This window comes from Eulemur rufifrons, chromosome 6, assembly GCF_041146395.1.
Source record: "Eulemur rufifrons isolate Redbay chromosome 6, OSU_ERuf_1, whole genome shotgun sequence".
NCBI lineage: Eukaryota > Metazoa > Chordata > Mammalia > Primates > Lemuridae > Eulemur > Eulemur rufifrons.
In genome coordinates this window covers 69,624,533-69,643,075 of record NC_090988.1, presented here as the reverse complement: position 1 = coordinate 69,643,075, position 18,543 = coordinate 69,624,533, and the positions used below count along the sequence as shown (strand labels likewise).

Here is an 18,543-nt window from a genome sequence, read left to right as displayed (position 1 = left end):
TTTTCTTTTTGTATTTTAGGAGAGAGAGAGATGGTCATGTACTATGGAATGAATTGTGTGTCCCTCCCCAAAAAAAATTCATATGTAGAAGCCCCATTCAATGTGATGGTATTTAGAGATGAGGCCTTTGGGAGGCAATTAGGTTTAGGTAAGGTCATGAGGGTTGGATCCTCATAATGAGATTAGCACCCTAATAAGAAGAGACCAGAGAGCTTTCCCCTTCTCTGCCATGTGAGGATATGGCAAGGGGGAGGCCATCTGCAAGCCAGGAAGAAGGCCCTCAGCAGAACCTACCCTGATCTTGGACTTCCCAGCCTCTAGAACTATGAGAAAATAAATTTCTGTTGTTTAAGCTGCCCAGTTTGTGGTATTTTGTTATGGCAGCCTGAGCTGACTAATGCAGCACATTAAAAGGAAACAGAAGGAATATACCAAAAGTGCAAGAAAAGGAGAGCACAGCTCTCAAACCAGGTTCTGGAGGCAGGAGACTCTACAGGCTCAGGTGGAATTGTTAGTGTTAGAAAGGAAAAAGATCACAGGGCTCACAGAGGCTGAGCCTGAAGGAGGAGAGGGCAGGTGATGATAGGGTGAAATTGTAGAGGAAAGAAGAGCTTAGAGCTTAGCAAGTTCATTTCAGATAACCTAAATTTTTAGTGAGATAAAGACAAAGTTATAGGTAGTATAAGAGGAAGATAATAGGGTGGAACAAATAAGAAAAATGGAATGGTTTGGACCAGCTGTGCTCGAGCATAGGGTCGGAAGGCATTCAGAGTATATTACCACAGAAGGGAAACAGTAAGAGCCCAGCTGAGACTGGCTGATAGAAATGTGAAGAGCTGTACTCAGCCAAGTCTCACCATCCCTGCTGAGCATGGATGGTGGGATTTATCCAGGGTGGGAGATTATAGCAGCCAGGAGCGGTCCCTCTGTGCCCAGTGATGGGACAGGGAGACAAAACTGAGTGGGGATTCTGTTTTGGGTGATGAAAAACTTTGAAAATGGTAGCAATGGTTGCATAACACTGTGGATGTAATTAATGCCACTGAATTGTACCCTTAAAATGGTTAAAATGGAAAATTTTATGTTATATATATTTTATCACAATAAAAAAATCATATGGAAATAAAATTGGGTGGAAAGGAAAATGAAGCCTGGGAAGAGAAAAAGGGGGGAAAGGAAAAAAGGAAATAGTTACAGAGAAAAAAAAATGTTGCAAGAGAAAGGAGGAGAAAGAGAAGGAAGGATGGATTTAAAGCTGGGCTACCCTTCCCCAACATACAGCTCTACCACCACCACCACCACCACCACCACCACCAGAGTCTTTTCTCTTTCAGTCTAAACAGCCCCAGATACTCATCATATGGTGTTTATACACCTCACCTTCGTCTACCCTATTCCTCTGGACTTAATCCAGTTCGTGAATGTCCTGACAAAATGGAAAGCCCAGAACTGAATACAAGCTCCACCGTGGCATATGCAGAGTAGAATCCAGTGCAATGGTTCTTAACTGGGAGCATTTTGTCCCCCTCGCACAGGGGACATTTGGCAATGTCTGGAGGTATTTTTGATTGCCACAGCTAGGGGCAGGGGGTGCTACTGACGGTTAGTGGGTAGAGGACAAGGGTGCTGCTATTACACAAAACACAAGAAACCTCTCTCAAAAATATCCAGTCCAAAATGTCAATAACCCTGCTGTAGTGCAACTACTATCTCCCACTATATACCCTGACTTGGACATTCTGTCCCTATTAAAATGGCCTAAGATAGATGGCATAGGCTCTTCTGGATTGTATTAAACTTGAGTCAATTAAAAACCCCAGGCCTTTTTCACATGAATTGCTCTCAAGATAGGCTTGTTCTTGTGCAGCTGAGGCTCTGGGCCACTGGGAAGGACTTTATATTAATCCCTATGAAATTCCATCCTGTCAGTCTCAGTTCCTGGTTACAACCCACAGAGATACTGAGAGGCTTGTTTCTAACATTCAGTAAAGGAAGTTTTGTCCCAGCTTTTCATCACTTCCAGCAGCAGCTCCCAAATAGGGGACTGCAAACAGGTTCTGGGCTGATAGGGGTGGCTGATAGGGGTGGCAGCCAGTTTGCAGCATGACTCTCAGCTAGTCTCCCGCCTGCTTCAACCAAGATGATCCGGGTCTTTACCTAAGCTCCCCAGGTGAGAGCAGGCCTCTAGATGAGAGCACCCCCCTCATCATCTCTCCTGCACACCTCACGGCCAGATATCACAGCTTCTCCCCTGCCCAGTGAGGAAAAGAGGGGAGCAGAAACAGCTGAGATGTGTCAGGCCAGAGAGGTATGTGTATACGGCTTGAGGGTGGGAGAGTTGTTTCCCAACCACTCTCGCTATAATGTAAAATATCTGAATTGAATGCAACGACATTGAGTATGTTTCTTCTATTTTCTCAGCAGAGCTATGTGAACCGGAACTTTCCACTAAGTCTAAAAAACAACGAGTTCACAGGCTGACATTAAAGCGCCATGCTACAATGCACTGTCAAATATAAATCTCCAAAATGACAAATCTATAGAAAGAAAATTACAGAAATTAGATTCGTTGTAATTTCAAAAATTGAATTTTTATGTTGCAATCATTTGTCATATCCACTACTTTATTTTATTTTAATGTCAGTATAAGGCAGCCAATTGTCATTCTTGAAGAAGGGTTGTCTTTTCTTATGACATAGTATCCTTCCTTTTCTTAGGATTAAAATGTCTTACCTTAGTAAAGTGTTGGTGACATTAACAGATGATAATTAACATATTTACATCCTTACTTGGAAAAAATAAAAAGTTGGAAACCCTGCCTCATTTCCTAATTTTTTTCTACAACTTTATCAATATTCTAGGAGCAGTTGACCTAAAGAGTTGATAAATATACTTGTGATGTTTTCATGCAAATCTCTGATGAGAAATACCATCCTGGAAAGGATTATATACAAAACTACAAAGCATGGCCCTGGGGATCATCCTTCAGGTCAACATCAATTCATAAATGAATGCTTTTAGGGTGTGTTTGTTCAGCAAACTGTAAACCTGCCTAACTATATTATCAACAAGTTAACATTTAACTATCTTACCCAAAGATTGTCCTGAGAAACTGTTAAAGGCCCTGTTGAAATCAAAGTGAACTTGTCTGTGAGACAACAATGGATGAGCTAGCCCAAAACCTGGAGGTACCTGCATCTTATTTTTCCTGTTAATCATGTACTCCCCCTTCTCTTGGTAACTGCACCCTGGTTTTCCTTTAGAGAACCACCACTCGCTTACTTTGAGTCCATATGGTGCAGGTATTGACTCCTCCCCACAGCTGCAGGGCTAGGCATGGGGCCCAGGTCTGATCAATCAGCACCATCCATCCTCCTGATCACCGCTTTGGCTTAAGGATGGGCATATGCCCCATGATAAACCAATAAGACACAGTTCCAGAAGTTTTGTTCTACTTATTGATAAAAAGAGGCATCTTCCCATTGTAATTCCTGAGGGAATATGATACAAGCCTTGGGTCACTTTGCTCAAACAACAGTGAAGAAATGGAGAGAAAGTGAGATTAATGCCATGATGATATCACTAGAGCACCTTAATCCAGAAGGACTCGGGTTACTTCTACCACTAACTTTGGTTACATGAGCCAATTAAATTTCTCCTTTTTACTTAAGACACTTTGACTTGGCTATTGATCTTTTGCAAGTAAAAAAGTTTGCCTGCTACATAAGATTCATTTAAGAATGTGAGTTTGGTGAGTTCTGTCATTTCGTTCACCACACAAACATTTACTACACACCTTCACAGTTCCAGGTGCTGTACTAAACTCAGAGACACAACAGAGAATAGACTTGGCCCTGGCCTTTGAAGAGGTAGTCTAGCGAAGGACACAGACTTCTAAGGAACAAATTACAAGAAGATGTGTGGTCACAGCTAGAGTCAAGTATGATTAATGTAGGAGCACAACGACAAAACTGCACTGATTCTACCTTCCAGGGTCCAAGCAGCCATTAGAAAAAAATGATATTTGACTATGTTCTTGAACTAGCTCCAGGGGAGTCGATCATTTCTCTTCTAATGTTCCCATCTGTTTAATTTTTTAAAAATTCACAATTTTGCCAAGAAGAGATATTAAGATCACTAGCCTAGGCTATGCTTTTTGGAATACAAATTTCTCCATTAAAAATATAATAATAAGGATGGAGAATGTAGAAACCCTCAGCACCTCCCTCATTTTCTATGATTTTCCTAAGATTATAGGACAGAAGTCTGATGATCAAAACTAAGTCTGTTCTATTTCTTTGGATGAGATTCATCTGGACTCAAGGCTAGTTTAAAGCACTTTGAGGCTCTCTTTCTATGTTATAACCAAATTGGACTTTAATTTTCTCTTTCTCCTATTTGCTCCACCCTGTCCTACATTAAGATCATTCTTCTAGAAGGAACAATTGAATCAAATGAGACAAAGAGTCTCTGTGTCATCTCTTAACCTTATACCTTCTCTTTCAAGAAGGTGCTCACCATTTTCCTTTTTCTTCTACTTCCCCCAAACATGGTTAATGATAAGATCTTAAATTCATGGTAATTTCTGGTACATAGGACATATCTCTGAAATTTTCTGCTTAAAGGACAATAATTTGGGTGAATAATAATTTTGTGTTCTTACTAGTTATAACTTTATTTAATAGAGAAAATTCTCAAAGAAAAACCAGTATTTCTTCATCATCTTTACAAAAGATGTTTAAAAATTTTTACCCTCCCACAGTTGCTGCTGTTGAGTTGGCTGCTCCCAAAGCTGACTAAAGCTAGAGTTGGTGCCAGGTATTCTCAATAGATGCAGAAAAGACATTTGAAAAAATGCACCATTCATAATGGTTTAAAAGAAAAAAAAAAAAAACTCTCAGCAAACTAGGATTACATGACAACTCTTCATTCTGATACAGGATGTCTACAAAAAAAAAAAAAAAACCTACAGGTAACATCAGACTTAATGATAAAATATTGAACGTTTTCAACAAAGATTGGAACAAAAATGTTCAGCATAATTTCTATTCAGTTTTGTACTGAAAGTTCTAAACAGTGCAATATAGCAAGAAATAAATAAAAAAGATTAGAAAGAAGTAAAACTGCCATTATTCACAGATGACATGATTATAAATGAAGAAAACCTCATAGAACTGCAAAAAAAAAAAAAAATCTACCAGAACAAGGGGATTTAGCATGGTCTCAAGATAAATGGCCAATACATAAAAATTAATTACAATTATATACAATAGTAACAAACAATTAAAAATGAAAGTTAAATGTAATACCATTTAAATTAGCATTTAAAGTCTAAAATCAAAGAATAAATCCAAAAAAAGGATATGCAAACCTCTATAATAAAAACTACAAAATAAGGCTGAGAAATATTAAAGAAATCTAAATTGATAAAGTTATATACAATGTCCATGGACTGAGTCATGTGAAACTAAATATTTTTAAAATATGCATTATCTCAAATTCTTACAGAGATTTAATACAATACAAATCAAAGTCCCAGCAGGAATTTTTTTTTTTTTTTTTTTTGAGACAGAGTCTCGCTCTGTTGCCCGGGCTAGAGTGAGTGCCGTGGCATCATCCTAGCTCACAGCAACCTCAAACTCCTGGACTCAAGCAATCCTCCTGCCTCAGCCTCCCGAGTAACTGGGACTACAGGCATGCACCACCATGCCTGGCTAATTTTTTCTATATATATTTTTAGCTGTCCATATAATTTATTTCTATTTTTAGTAGAGACGGAGTCTCGCTCTTGCTCAGGCTGGCCCAGCAGGATTTTTTGAAGAAATTGACAATTGATTCTAAAATGTAAATTTAAATGGAAAGGATCTAGAATAGCCAAGCAGTCATAAAAAAAGAAATTCTTATACTGTCTGATTTCAAGACTCACGATAAAACTGTAATAGCCAACAGAGTATGGTATTAGCATAAGGACAAAGCCATAGATCTGTGGAACAGAATGGAGAATACAGAAATAGGCACATATACACAGTCAAATGATTTTTGACAAAATCACGAAGTCAAAAAGATAGGAAAACAAAAGTATTTTAAGCACAAAGTACCAGAACATCTGGAGACTTGTATTTTAAAAAATGAACCTCAACCTTTGTCTCACACCACACACAAAAATTAATTCTAGCTGCATCATAAACTAAACATAAAAGCTGGAACCATAAATTTCTAGAAGATAAAGTTTCTTCATAACTTTAGAGTAGGCAAAGATTTCTTAGACAAAATACAAAAAGCCACCCACAAAAGAAAAAAAATAATTATATGTTGGACCTCATCAAAATTTAAAATTTATGCTCATGAAAAACACAAGCAAGAATACAAATAGATAAGCCAGAAACTAGTAGAAAAATACTCTCAATTCATAAATCTGACAAAGAACTTGTAGCCAGAATATATAAATAACTTCTACAAGTAAATGATTTTTTAAAATAATAATAATGAGTAAAAGACTTAAACACACCCTTCACAAAGATATAAGGATGTAAACAAAACATACATGAAAAGATGCTAAACATCATTACTTATCAGGGAAATACAAATTAAAACCATAATGAGATACCGCTAAAGACACATTTGAATGCTAAAATCAAAGGAACTGACAAAACTAAATGTTGGTGAGAATGTATAGCAATTAGAACTCTCATACATTCCTGATGGGCTTGTAAAATAAACAACCACTTTGGAGAAATCTTTGGTGGCATCTTATAAAGTTATACCTATCCTTTGGCCCAGCAATTCTACTCCTAGATATTTACCCAAAATAAATTAAAATATATTCATACAATGGAATACTACTTGACAAAAAAATGAACCATAATACATGAAAGCAACCCTCAGTAGAAGCTCAACCATTTTGGGCTATGGCAAGGATAAAGGAGAGCAAGTGGGCTTAGCTATCTAACCAATCACAAAGCCACTAAGAGCATAAATTCCACCATCTCCAAGGCCAGCCTTTCCTTTATGCAGTGATGCCAATAGACAGGACAGATGAAGGCACAGAGTTACTGACATGTGGGTCCCAACTACACAAGCAAGGGAAACCACACAGCTGCCATGCTCAAGAAGGTCTAGAGCTCACAGACTCAGGTTTTCCTCTAATATCCGGATCACTTTTAGCTCCATATGATCATATGACCTCAGGCATTGTTCTCTGCATAAATCCCTTCTGCCATGATCTGAATATCTGTACCTTCCAAAACTTATATTGAAATTTAATCCCCAATGTGGCAGTATTAAGAGGTAGGGCCTTTAAGAGGTAATTGGATGATGAGGGTTTTGCCCTCATGAATAGATGACTCCATTCAGGGATTAATGGATTAATGGGCTTATGGATCAATGGGTTGTGAAGGGAGTAGGACTGGCGGCTTTATAAGGAGAGGAAGAGAGATCTGAGCTAGATGCTCAGCCCCCTTGCCATGCAATGCCCTGTGCTGCCTCAGTACTCTGCAGAGTCCCCACCAGCAAGGAGGTGCTCAACAGATGCAGCCCCTATACCACGGAGTGCTCAGCCCCCTTAACTATAAGAAATAAATTCCTTTCTTTATATATTACCCAATTTTTGGATATTCTGTTATAAGCAACAGAAAATAGACTAAGACGCCTTCCAAATTCCATCTCAGTTCCTTCTCTCTCTTTTGAATAAAAGGATGCCACATTCAACAGTTCTTCCTTTTCATCATGCTTGGGCTACATAGGACCTTGCTGACCAAGACATGTTCTTCTTGTTGAAGAAATAATGTTTAGATGCTTATTGCAAAAGATTCAGCATGTTCTATTTTTACTAACATATCATTAAAATATCCCCAAACATACATGACCACATACTGATAGCTTTTTATACACAGAACCTCAAAGCCAGTATACATTGCCCACCAAGACTACTTAACATTTTCTCACTATTTAAATACATTCAATTGCCCTCCTGGTCAGCACAACCCATCACTCTGAGGCAATATTCAATTGTTCCACAAAATTATTATTATATATGTGCCAGGTGTTGTGTAAGGAGGAAGTCAGACATGTATTGTGAATAAGACACATCTGTCTTTTCAAAGGAAAGCAGACCAACAGTCGACTAACTGAGGAGTCACCACTGAAGACTTCTCCTTTAGAGGCAAAGAAAATGAGAAGTTTTTTTAATCAGCCTGGAAAGGTGTGAGCAAGGTGTTAGCTTCAGTCATGGGGGTGGGCCAAAGATTTTTCAAGGTTCTTTCCTGAAGAACAGGAATTGATAGTAGGAAAATGTGTGCTCTCTTTGATTTTAACTGATGCTATTCGCTTCTGTGACTATGCTTGGTTTTAGTTGTTTGATAAATATAGTTAATCAGAATGAAAAACAGGGATAAGAGCAAAGGTAACTCCATGATAGGCTAGGCTTCCTGGATGTGAGAAGCCTAGTTCTGCTTCTGTATATATGGCTTGCTGGCTTGGTGCTTAGCGTATGGCAGGCTTCACTAAAGTAAAGGAAAACAAAGCCCCGGGGAGGTAACCGCAAGTTACTTCCTGATAAAGGGCTGGAGAGTCCAGGTGCCCTCCAACCAACTAAGTAGATAAGAAGAGCAAGACATGATCAGCGTATGAACGACTTGGGCAGGGCGTGTGTTCCCAGTATCGCTTGTAACCAAAAACTAGAAGGTATGCAACAACAGCCCCCCTCCCCCGTCGGAGACCCTCCTCTTCCCCTGGATGATGTTAACTACAACTGGCACCAGCGCGAAAAGCGGGAAAATCCCGAAGCTTAGAGTCAACAAACCAGGAGCCAATGAGATCAGCCACTTCTAAAAAAAGAACAAATAAACTGAAGGGGGATGATGTGCAGACTAGTGTGTTGTGTGCAGACTAACGTGTCGTGTACAGACTAATGTGTCGTGTGCAGACTAACGTGTCATGTGAAAACTAGCATACAGAAAAGTATAAAAGCTTAACCTTTACCCTAGGGCGGGGTCCTAGTTCGTGGAGAGGCCACTGCGTTGGTGCTCTGGAATTTGGACCCTAGCTCGAACTAGCCAATAAACTCCTTTGCCTTTTTGCAGCCTCGGTGACTCTGCCTCTCTGTTCCTGGGGCCGAGGGGAATAGGATCTAACATTCCATCCTTCAGAGTACAATGGTATAGAACCAGGAACAAATCACCCTGGAAGATGTACATATTACATTTCCTGGATTTCAACTTACCAAAACCACTTCAGAGAAATAAATAATGTAAACAATGTTGAGTGCATTAAGAAAACAGGTCTAAAAATCATCTAGAATATACCATGTAAATAAAATTTCAACTTTGGTGTCCTTTATCTGAAAACCACACTTTGAAAACATGATAGAATCAGAAAAGGCTAATGTTCAATACCATGTTAAATAATAATGACCACTGTTAAGTGCCTACCATGCGCCACATATTTCAATTGCTTCCTATATACTTGAAGGGGGTTGGATATTAATATCTCCATCTTACAGATTGGAAGTCTGAGGTTACAGTGGTTAAGCTATTTGCCTAATATTACTGACCTATTAAGTGGGCAGAAGGATTTGAATCTAAATCTAACTCCAAACTATATCTTTCCACTTGTACATGCTGCCTTAAAGTTCTTGAAAAACTTGGAGACCTTTGTTTGACTCCCAAAGAACATCATTCTGTGAACTACTGTAAGGAGTAAGGTCAAAGGTCCTACACACTTTGCGCTTCTCCCTGTACCAACTGACACTGCCAAAAGACGCCCACTACCTGTGGCCACCATCCAAATGACCAGAAAAGCCTTCCCTAACCCAAAAGGCATGGATACTAGTGCCGCTCTGTCTCTGACTGGCACTCTGAAACTCAATGTCTCAGTTTCCTCTCCTGCTACACAGGATGATATCTGTCCTTGCCTGCTCACAGTCTCATCATTAGTTAAATAATTAGAGTTAACAGACTTTAGACAGGTAAGAAATTCCTCCTGCTTGTGAAGACATTTTCACTTTGCACAGATGTCCAGCATGGAGGAGCAGAAGGAACGCTGAGCTCAGAGTCAGAGGACCAGAATAAAAGTTCATAGTTCAGCCACTATGTCCCATGTAATATGGTTTGGATGTTTGGCCCCTCCGAATCTCATGTTGAAATTTGATCTCCAGTGTTGAATGTGGGGCCTGGTGGGAGGTGTTTTGGTCATGGGGGTGGATCCCTCATGAATGGCTTGGTGTCCTCCCTGCAATAATGAGTGAGTTCTTGCTTTATTAGCTCACATGAGAGCTGGTCGTTTAAAAGAACCTGATACCTCCTCCTCCCTCTCTTGCTCCTCCTCTCACCATGTGACATGCCTGCTCCTCCTTCACCTGCTGCTTTGATTAGAAGCTCTCTGAGGCCCCCATGAGAAGCAGATGCTGGTGCCATGCTTCTTGGTCAGCCTGAAGAACCATGAACCAAATAAACCTCTTTTCTTTATAAATTACCCAATCTCAGGTATTCCTTTATAGCAATGCAAAATGGGCTAACACACCATGTGTTCTTGGACAGGTCATTTCCCTGCTTTGAGCCTCAATGTCTTCCTCATCTAGAAGATAATGCCATGGCACCAGATTATTAATTCTTCAAAAATATGGCCCACTGACCATAAACGTTCTCTTGATGGGTCTCAAAGTTGACTGAAAAATAAAGGTCTTTTTTATTAATTGTATGAGTAAATGGTATCTCATTCCTAGGTTTTATTTTTTGTGTACAATTAAAGGTTACTTATTAGTAAAAAAGTAGGTTACTGTAATCTGTTAACAGTCAACTAAAATTAGTGTGTTTCTAGTTTATTCAGGACTCAACTACTTGGGAATATTCAAAACTCCTACTTTGCATGAACATGTGCTGAGGGTTATAAGGCCCACATTTTTAGGAAGAATACACTGATATCAATATCATTGCTATCTTCAGTTGATTGTAGCTTTCAGTTACTGTTACGACTGCTTATAAATTAATGCTAATAAGCTCCATAATCATCAGTTTAGATTGCAGTGTGTCATTTGGTGAACCCTACCATGTGTGGTGGTACTTATTTGGATCCACAGTGTTTGAGACCTATAATTTTCAGTAGTTGGGCTTTCAAGCGTGTAAGAATTTTATGGTATGTCAATTATATCTCAATTTTCTAGAACAAAAAAAAACCTTCAAACTCTAACAAAAAAAGAATTAGATTCAAAAATGTGTGATGGAAAATATAAAATAAGGTAATGTGGCAGAGAGCGAATGAGGAGGTTTCTTCGCCAAGGCAAAGGATCTTCAAAGACTTCTCTTGGGAAGTGACGTGTAAGTCTCAGAAATGAGGAGCAGGCCAGTGAAGATCTGGGTGACTCCATAGCAGGCAAAGGGACCAGCAAGGAAAAAAGATTCTGAAGCAGGAACAAGCTAGTAATGTGTCATGGTCTGGATTGTCATCCCATTCTCGTTCTCCTCCCGCTGTGGGCAGGATACACTACCTTGCCCCCATGTTGACTTTGGCCACGTGACTTTGCTTTGGGCAATGGAGTATAGCAGAGGTGACGGGAGCAAAGGCTTAAAATGTGCCTGTGCAATAAGCATGTCCTCTTGGGCTACTGCCTTGCAAGGGGAAGAACCTGCCCTGAGTAGCTGCTGCCCCTTCATTCTGGGTTCCAGAATGACCACGCACAGAGCAGACTGGAGCCTACACTGCTATAAAGAGCTAAGCCCAACTGTATTTTCAGCTTGAAGCAGAACTTCCCAGTTGAGCTCAGCCTAGATTAGCTGATTCAGTCAACTTGCAGTCCTATAAAAGGGAGAATAAATGCTTGTCATTGCATGCTCCTGAGTTTTGGAGTAGTTTATTATACAGCAATAGCTGACTGATATAGCATGTTCAGACAGAGAGAAGATTGGTGCGATTATGGTGAGCAAGGAAGATGAGTAGTGATATGGATGAGATAGGAAGGAGTCACATAAGGTAAAGCTTTACAAGAAAGTTCTTTAGTTTGGATTTTAATTTAAGCATATTGGTAAGTTATTGAAGAGTTCTAAGCATAACAGTAACACTATCTGACTGTTGTACGTAGGATGGACTGCAGAGGTGTGTAAGTGGATGACAGGATGCCAGTTACAGGAAGCTATCATGATATTCTGAACAAGAAATGACAGTAGCCAGGAGTAAGGTTGTGGCTATGGAAATGGTGAGACATGATCTAATTGAAGATATATTTTGGAGGTAGAGGAGATGGTTGTAGCGGCCCGATTACAGAACGGGGGATGAACACATAAACATACATACAGACACACGGAAAAAACACACGGACACACATAGACGGTAAAGACTGCAGTATGGAAAGCAGCAGTCGCTTTATTTTTATACTCCTTTTGCCCAGCAGCCACTTCCTGGTATGTGACTATCTTTAGAGCCCTGAGGCGACATGTTCCATTTCTTATGGAAATTGCTCAAGGGAAGGCAAACGTTTGCATCTTAACCTTTGGACCTCATTACCTGCATGCAGGACAATGAGACACACTTTGGCTATTTGCCATAGGAAACAGTTTGTCTATTTTAAAAGGCCATTGACCTTTAGTCCCAAGAAGCATTCAGTAGTCAATGGGCCATGTCCGGACCCATCGACTTCTGGCCTCAAGGAGAGTTCTGGACCCGTTGACCTTTGGACCCAAGAAGCACGCATGTTCAGCTTTGCTGACTCTGAGTTCAAGCCAATTCTTGCTCAGGGAGGATCCCTACAATGGTACTAATTAACAGACTGGATTAGAGATATAAAGATAAGAGTGTTTCAGGATGGTTCCCTGAGTCTGGGGCCTCAGCAGCTGGATAGATGATAGAGCTATTTACCGAGATGGGAATGCTTGGGATTAGGACAAAGAGATGTCCAGAGTGGAGAGATGAGGACAGTGGGCAGTTCTGGCATCTTATGTTTGAGATGCTAACTAGGCAGTTAGATGTTCAATTCTAACTTTCAGGGAAGTGTTGTGAGCCAGAAATATAAATGTGAGTATCCTCAGTGTACAGATGATATTTGAAGCCATGAGACCCAAGATCACCTGAGAGGTGGAGAAGATATCTCAGAGCTCAGTCCGACATTTGGAGGTATAGGAGCTGAGAACAAGCCAGCCAAGTTTACAGGGAAATACGGGTCTGTGAGGCAAAAGGGAAAAGTAGGCAAAGATGGTAGCAGGAGACCAAGAGAAGAATTGTGGCTCCAATGTGATTCATTCATAGCTTTGGGTGATTGCTAAAGAAGATATACAACTAATTACAAAAGAAGAGACGAAGAAAACTTTGAACAGTAATATCTCACTGTTATAACAACTTACCTCTAGAAAGTAGGGATGGGTTTGGCAGGTGAGCCATGGGTATTGTGCCCTGTATTAGTAGGTTTCAATGAGAAAAGTTTAAGAGTCACTAGATTTAAAGGTGTCTATAAGCCCTTCAAGCTCTGTAGGGTCTTTGACTACAGATGGGTTAGGAATCTACATTAGTTCAGTGTAGATCAGCCAATATACATATCTAATGGAGATGTAGATGCAGAGACAATCTAGGCAGAAAGAACAGAATACAAAGAGCTCTTTTATTCCCATACCTCTTCCACCTTCAAAAACAAGCACAGCTATGGATTGGGGATACCAAGGAGCAGAGGGTGGAGTTTTCAATGTGCCATGAGGAAAATGACTAGGCCCGTGGGAGCCGAGATCCTTGAGTGTAGAGGAAAGGCACTGGGGCGTTTGCTTTTGCTTGGAAGGATTTCAAGTCATTTCCCTCTTGGTTTCCCTTTACTCCCTCTTTGAACTTCCTTCCTTGCCTATGACCACTAAGGTAAGACATGGTCAGCACCTTCTCCAGCTTGGGACAGTGTGTTCTCCACAGCTCTTCATCCCCAACAGAGCCAAGCAAGAGCCCAGCTGGTGCCTAGATGGAAACAGAAGTCTCCCCTGGGAAAAAGAAGTCCTTCTTACTGCAAAGTCTGCCTCAGTAGAGGAATGCATCAGAGCTTAGGAGCAAAGTCCCAGCTAATAATAAAAATGCTTCTTTATGGGCTCCTTGTCCTCAAACCCTTTTGTTCAAAGTGTGGTCCGTTGACCTGCAGAATAGTGTCTTTCGTGAACTTGTTAGCAATGCGCAATGCCTGGTCTACTGAATTAGATCCACATGGTAACAAGATTCCCAGAAGGTTCATATGCATATTGAAGTTTGAGCAGCGTGACTATAGCATATATTTCCCTTGGGACTTTGCAGGAAGAGGTGGCTGATTGAGCACAGAATTGTGTATTCGTCAGTTCCCTGGACAAATACCCCATGTAATCTCCATGAACACAGTACCAGAATTCTGAAAAATCAAAAGAGGTTTATACAAGACTTGGAGTGTGCCATGGCAGAACGAACCTTGGTGGGTTTGGGTGGCTCGTCCACATTTTCTCTGAAGTACCCCTCACTGCCAACAGTCACTCTCTAAGGAAGGAAGCCCCAAGTTCTTAGGGATATTAACAGATGAAAAGAAGGACTCTGATGTTCTTGGTGCCTTCACAGGGAGGATTCAAGATGCCTCTGCCCTTTTTATCCTAATCAGAGATATTAAATAAGTCCTAATTATGCTTGTGGACTTGAGAGATCTGGAGTCAATTTAATCACAGCAAGATGGCATCATCTGTGAGCAGTGAGAGGAGCGGAAGCCCTTCTGCCAGGTGATGCAATGTGACACTTTCTTAAGTTGAGATAGAAGAAACACCAAATGGCAGTAGCAGAAGCCCAGGATCTACGAGGGAAAGATAAAAGGTCTGTTTCTGGAATATGAACTAGGAATCAGACTTGCTACAAGGCAGAGGGAAAAACAACATGAGGAGGCAAGGAAGCTTCAGGAATTCATAAGTGCACAGAAAACTACTATTTGGGCTTTGGAATGAGAACATCAGAAACCCAGGGAGGATTGGAATCAGCTTAAAAATTGGTGTTTGTCTTCAAGTCATAACAAGAAAAGGGGAAAGAGAAAGAAGAAAAGGATGGGGGAACTCAGGACCAGTAAATAGTGTCAGGCCTAACAGTGGCAGAGAAGGAACCAACGAAGCAGGTTGAAGCCGTTTAAAAAGTAAGTTAAACCTACCAAAAAAGCAGGAAGGGACCATCAGGGGGAGTTGAAAATAAAATATTAGAAAAAGTATATTCAGATGCCTTTTCTGCAAGCAAGAATGTGCTAGAAAAAGAATATTACTAATATCACTGAAACAGAAAAATTACTTGAGCCCAAAACAATCAAATGCTACAACCTCGGACACCAGCAACACTGGGGATCTGTCAAAAGGATTTTCCATTGAAAACCAAGGAGGAAGGATTCCTAGATCTAAGGGGTTGCAGGGCCAGGGGCAGCCATGGAAGTTGCTGTGCCCTAAATGCTATCATAAGGCTAAGGAGGCTTCAGGATTCTGCAGGTTTGGAAAATGGCCCAAGGAGAAGAGCAAGAGCCTGGGACCAGGGAAATGCAAGGCCAACTACAGAGTCGCCTGTCATAACATGGGTTTCCTGCTCCCCGAGATGGCAGGGACTGCTCAGTCCTTCATCCAGGAAGACCTTCTCCCTTCCCAGTGTGGGGAGTGACAGTCAAGTGCAGGGTGAGATCACAAGTATGGACTGGGAAGCCAACAGCCAGGACCACTTCTGCCACTTCCACCTGAGTGGCCTTGGACAAGCTGGATGGTCAGTGTGCATCTCATAGGGTTGTTATGAGGACTGGGTGGGCTAGAATAGTGCCCTGGCATGTAGTTAGCATTGAGTAAGTGTTAGCTCTTCTTCCCTCACTGAAATATTAACTAAGAGACGGGGAGTATTGGTCACTGCCGTAGCTTTGGCACCTAGAATAGTATGTGGCAAACAGTAGCTGCTCAATAAATATTGTTTGAGGGAATGAATAGTTCATTCTATGAATCCTCCTCCTAGTATAATGTTGGTGCTTGTAGATGGTATATCTGGGTTGCTCTCTTTATTCTTTACCTGTCTCTGGGTGAATCCTTTAAAAACCTCCCCTCCAGAACCACTGGAGTTTTCTGGGCCATTTCCCAACTTCCTTTCTCATTGCATCCCCCGTTGTACATCAAGCACACGCTCTTGGGAGCTGCGCAGAAAGTAGGGAGAGGTCACTTTCTCTCTGTGTGCCTGGGAAATGGCAAGGGGGTGGAGGGACATGTCCATTAACATGACTGGCAAATTACCCAGCTGAATCCCACTGCGCATCAGTTGAGCAAGGGCCCCCATCACTTTCACTCTCCAAGGTTTCTGAGAAGACACTGTCAAGGGAGTGACAGAAATGGTGAAGTGCTTTTACCATGCCGAAGCTCCCACTCTCTCTGCCTTGACAGAAAATGTAAATACAGGCAGGCAAGCAACTGGGTTATTGTCTGCTGGGAGTGGTTAAGAGCTACAAAGCACAGCAGGAAGCCAAGAGACAGCATCCATTTACACTGAGCATTTGGCTCCCAAGAAGCAACCTGGCAACACAGTGTGTGTCCTGCCCCATGCCCAAATACAGCACAGAGAACGTAGTAACACTGACAGTTCATAAGTTCATTTTTACCCAAGGGCACTCTCCTCTGCAGGCATCGCTGTGCAATGTCAGCGGGCCCTGGAAGGTGTTGCCAAGCCACTATGATCTTATTAGGGCTCTGCTGATCCATGTGGCCTCGTTCCCCGCTCCTTGTCAGACAGTGGGTCCAACAGCACTTTCTACAATGACAGCTGTGCTGTCCAACACAGTAGCCAATACAGCATGACTACTAGCACTCGAAATGTTGCTAGTGCAACTGGAGCTGAATTTTTAACTTTATTTCATTTTAATTAATTTAAATTTAAATAGCCACACATAGTTTGTGGCAACTATCTTGGACAGCTCAACTCTAAGGTACTAAAAGAGCCCTATTTGCACCTCTGCTCCAGGTCTTTTATCTCAGTGACTTGCTCCTCCAACAGGAATCTACTTTCAGGGAATACACTTTATTTAAGCAAAGTCTGACTCCACTTCCTGGGGTTAAAGACCAAGTGCACTGCCACCTCCAAGGAATAAACAAATAAGCCCCATCCTTCTAATCTTAACGAGTTTGCAAAGTTCTTCTCCAGACACTATCTCATTAGGGATGCACATTACCCTGGGAAATAGGGTATTATTTCCCCCACTTTACAAACGGGGACATGGTCTAAGGTCATGAAGCTAGTCATGGCCAAGATGGCACTTGAATCCTGGTCCAAGTCCAGAGCCCAGACTGTTATTCAATTTCATCAGAAAGGAACGAAAGGAAAAAAAGAAAATGCCTCTTTGAAAACACCAAATTTTCTAGGATGAATATAAGCAGCCAAGTGACCCAGATTTTGGTTTCACGGCAGCTCGGACCAGTCTCTCCCAGGACACCTGTGTCTAAGCTGCAGCGCTCCTGGTTTTAACAGCAGTGGTTCTCCATCGTCTGGACAACCTGCTCCCCAGAGAACCCAGCGACCAGACAGCACCTCAGTGCCCGTCCCACTCACTCGCTCAGTCCCTCAGCTCTTCGTGTGCCAGGCCCCCTGCGAAGCACTGCCCCTCTGCCCGGAATGCCTCCTGCCTCCGCCTCAACCTGAGGAAAAGCCCCCCTCGCCAAGGCCTGGAGCATCCTCTTCTGGAATGTTTCCCAGAAAAGCATACAACACCCCCCTCCTCCAGCCCTCAGCAGAAATATTTGTTGTGATCTTACAATCCTCTATATTACATTTTCTCACACTACATCACAGACAATTCTGGACGCTTTTCATTACTTCATTTATTAACCGTTACTAAGCTACAGATCCTCTCGCCTCAGCCTCCTGAGTAGCTGGGACTACAGGCGTGTGCTACCATGCTCAGCGAATCCTTTACATTTTGCTGTAGAGACAGGATCTCACTATGTTGCCCAGGTTGGTCTCAAACTCCTGGCCTCAAGCGATCCTCCCCCATCAGCCTCCCAAAGTGTTGGGATTATAGGCATGAGCCACTGTGCCCAGGCTGGTTCCTTTTTAAAAGGAGAGCATTAGAGCTAAAATAACAAATTGGGGGTGCTGAGATTCAAACCAGGCTATCAGACTCCAGAGCCTGCATGGGCTCTGGAATGGGAGGGGGATGATAAAAATAAGAGTAAGAAAATAAAAAGTAATAGTAGGGGAGAAGGCGATACCCCACCGTGGAGGGGAGGCGTATGGCAGGGGAAAAGGGTCCAGGAATTAGTAACTTTTTCTTTAAACATTTTAGAAATGTTTCTCTTGCTATGGTAAAAATAAAGAACCTTGTAATTTGAAAAATAAATACAGAATGTTCTATAAAATACCTAAATTAACGCTGTATGTGAGACAAAGGGCAATAGAGAGCAGATCTGAGAAATCCCACGGTACCGAGCAGACCCCTGTCCTCTCTGGGTAAGGAGAAAAGCCAGGCTGGCTCTGGAGCTTAAAGATCATCCCGCACCATGGAGAGGGGTGCCAGCTCCGACGCTGGCTGAGTGTCCGACTCTCTTCCATGCGGTGCCACACCTGTGTGTGGAGCCA

General features: G+C 41.7%; 1 protein-coding gene across 3 annotated transcripts in view; it reads right to left on the bottom strand.

The window, feature by feature from the left end:
- The window catches only part of NELL1 (neural EGFL like 1), a 720,354-nt gene that overhangs the window by 671,078 nt on the left and 30,733 nt on the right, over nt 1–18,543 (bottom strand). The gene's annotated exons all lie outside the window — the stretch shown is intronic.